This window comes from Hippoglossus hippoglossus, chromosome 16 (genome assembly GCF_009819705.1).
Source record: "Hippoglossus hippoglossus isolate fHipHip1 chromosome 16, fHipHip1.pri, whole genome shotgun sequence".
Lineage (NCBI taxonomy): Eukaryota > Metazoa > Chordata > Actinopteri > Pleuronectiformes > Pleuronectidae > Hippoglossus > Hippoglossus hippoglossus.
In genome coordinates, this window is record NC_047166.1 from 10,598,348 (window position 1) to 10,601,803 (window position 3,456).

Genomic DNA, 3,456 nt, shown 5'->3' on the forward strand with positions numbered 1-3,456 from the left:
AGGGAAGATAATTATTGATTCTCTACTGAAACTGATTTAAAGATTTGAGCTTTTTTGGGGGAAAAAGTCCATTTGATTAAATAAATAAAAAAACATGAAGAGAAAGATGTATGGATTCATAAAAGTTAAGGCTGCCATTGATTTATCTTTTTATTAATCAATTTGTCACTTTTTCGATACAATGCCAGAAATCAGTTTTTTTCATAGTCTAAGGAGACGTGTTCAAATTGCTTCTTTGGTCTGATCAACAGTCTGAAATTTAAACATATTCAGTTTCCCCTTATATAAAACAGAGAAAAGCAGCACACAGATTACTTTCAGCGTTATAGAATAATATTTTGATTTTAATCTGGACGTTTATTCGGGCCACTTGAAGGGAACAAGATTTTGAGAATAATAAACACTTATTTGAGAGTATGTCTCATGTTACAGGGGAAAACCTCAGCATTTTGTTAAGTTCTACCTCAGTATATAGGTCTCAGAAATAAAATATCCAGAGGGAGAATAACAACAGCAAGTACAAGTTCTCTTTGCAGCTTATTTCCTTTAAAAAAGTTAATTTCTTTAAATAACCTTTTTTTCTTATTAAATTATGACTTTATCTCAATATCTCAGAATTTGTATTGTTTCAAGTTGCCCCGATACTCCATCGTAGTTCTCTTGTTCTTTCTAGTAATGCTGAGTGTGTCTTTGTCGTGAACTCAGGATGGTAAGAGTCAATCATCGCTGTAAACAAGTCATAATAAGTTTGCTTCTCTTGCACGTGGTGCAGCCTGTTTGGCAGTTGGCAGCCGTATCGGTTACCAGCCAGGTTCTCGGTATGAGCGAGAACAGAGAGATGAAGACGACCAAACAAAAGAAGAGAACAGTATATGTGTGGAAAATAGTTGGAAGGGAGCACAAGGAAATGAAGATGAGTGAAAGTTGGCACCGGAGAAGCAAAGTAATACTTGTTCCACCTCCGAAGACAAGAGGAGTCTCTCTTTACATATCTGTGGCCTTCATTCTTTCACTCTTTCTCAACCTCTCCATCTCCGTCACTCTCTGTTTGCGTTTGATCTCCTCTCTCGCTCTCAGTCTCTCTTTGCTGACTCACTCTCCCTATCCCTTTCTCCGAAACAATGAGATAAAAAATGACCTGCACTCCAGTCTCTAACTTTCTCACTACCCCCCAGCACCTCCTCTCCATTCTCTTTCTTCTCCTTCCCATCCTCTCCCCTTCTGTTTTCCCCTTCTCCCTCTCTTCAACATGCTTGAGGAATGTGTCAGAGCAGCACAAAAGAACAAAAGCTTGACAGGAGGAGGAGGAAGAAGAAAAGGAGGGGTATAGGGAGAAAGTTGATTGAGGTAAAGGAGAGACGGAAAGGTTGAGAGGAGCAGAGCTACGGTTGAATGGGTCTCAATGGCGAGCGGTGCTTTGTCATCACGTGCTGACAATCAGTATCACACACGTTTCAGAGCTCTTCATCAAGCGTGCACGCTCTGAACGGGCACGCACACACACGATGGGTGGGGCTGTCACTGTGCTATACTGCCCGTTTGATTCAGTGGCCTTTCATGCATTTCTCGATATGTCATGGTAATATGCAAAAGGCCTGCATGTGGTGAGGCCGAAGATGGATTTCCCAGCGCCGGACAGCTCTCTATTATAACCTTTGTGTGTGCATCAGTCACTTTCAGACTGGGGGCATCATCAATTCGCTTTGTTCTGGACAGGCCGCGTTCGACAGACCACCATAGCAGCAGTAAATCAGACTAATGCCGTGCTTCAACTTACATAGACTGCATTAGATGTGGACTCTTCAGAAGTGCACACAGGAAACCGGACCTGCTTGTGTTGTCCAGTTGCCACCGCACACATGTGCAACTTCTGAAAAGTCCATGACCTGGATGACTGAGAATCTTCACAGACCCACTTTGCCTGGAAATGATATCTTTGTGCTTTAATCTGACAGATAGTTTTGTTTCAGTGTTGTCAGAGCAAAACCATATGGAGTTAACAAATGCAAGTCAGCTGCAAAAAGTGAGTGACAGGAAAGGAAAGGAGAGAGGATGGGAGATTGGAGTGGAAATTACAGCTCTGATTTGGCTCACCTCAACTGCTTGGATTAGGAGGAACTTGTGAGGGCATGCATGCTGTGAGTGTGGCATGGTGTGTGGCCAAAGACGAGTGTGTGTGTGGGTGTGTGTGTGTGTCTGTGTGTGTGCGCGCGCGCTGACGAGGGAAACAATGTAAGCACACATCAAATAGACCCGAAGCAAGATGCTGGATTTGGATACAGGTCCGTGCGTAAAAGCCATACGCACAAGCGTGTATCGTGTTACTGTGAGGCTGTTGTTCAGCTTTGTTAGTTGGTGTGTCTTTGTAATAAGTCTGACACTTTACCGGTGTGTTAGTGTGTGGACGTGTAACTCATATGGTTTGCTGAAGGGAACCTTCTCCCGATGCCTCCTTCCTCTCCCCCAAATCACCCGGGTTACCACGCGCTAATATCGCGGAGCAGTGTAGCGGATAGGATCATCCATCATGAGTCAATAGTTAACGTCGGCTTTGTCCCGGTCCGGTGCTATCCATCATAGCGCGTGCGTGCGTGCGCGTGCGCACACATACAGAGTGTGTGTGTGTGTGTGTGTGTGTGTGTGTGTGTGTGTGTTCTTTAAATGACTACCTCCGACCCCGAGGGCCCCTGACCCTGGCCTGTCTGATGACGCGCTGTCCCAAATGCCCCCGCGTCTCCTCCTCTCCTCCTCCTCGCTCTCTTCCGTCCGAACAGCGGGGAGGCACAAAAGCTCCGAGGAGACACTGCCGACCCGCGCCAGTCCCACCTCTCAATTTCATTTCCGACTCATTCTGTTCTTCTCCCTCACGGGTCCTTGTCGTTTTTTCCTCTGACGCAGGGCCTGATTAAATGGATGGTCCACCGGTGGAGACCAGGAGCTGTATCCCATTCCCATTTTTATGACACAGCGCGGTGGCGCACAGGGAGGGGGTGAACTTGGCCAGTCTCTCCACATGCACACACACTCAAACACGCACACGCTCTGCCACCCATTCCGTCTGGCAGTCGACTGGTTCTTCCTTCACACCGCCCTGCCAAGACGACATGTTCTGTCAACAGACTGGCTTGGCTACATCCTCCCTGTTCTGCACTGAAGTCATTTTCTCAAGCAGGTCATTACTGACTGTCTCACAATAGCAAAACACCTCATACACCGAAACATTTTATATCACATCACATCCAGCCTGCAGCGGCGTCTCCAGCGCGCACAGGAACATTAGAGCGCGCGTACACTTTGGCTGATTCAAGGTAAGGCGCTTGGATGAGAGGGGCGCACGTTGCCAGCAGGGGGTGGGTGGGGGGTGGGGGGGGAGGCGTGGTCAGGTTGAAGTCTGCCTGTAATCTGTTGGTCTCCGGGGCGTGTCCTCAGAAGGAGGGCGTGTGCGTCCCCTTTAGT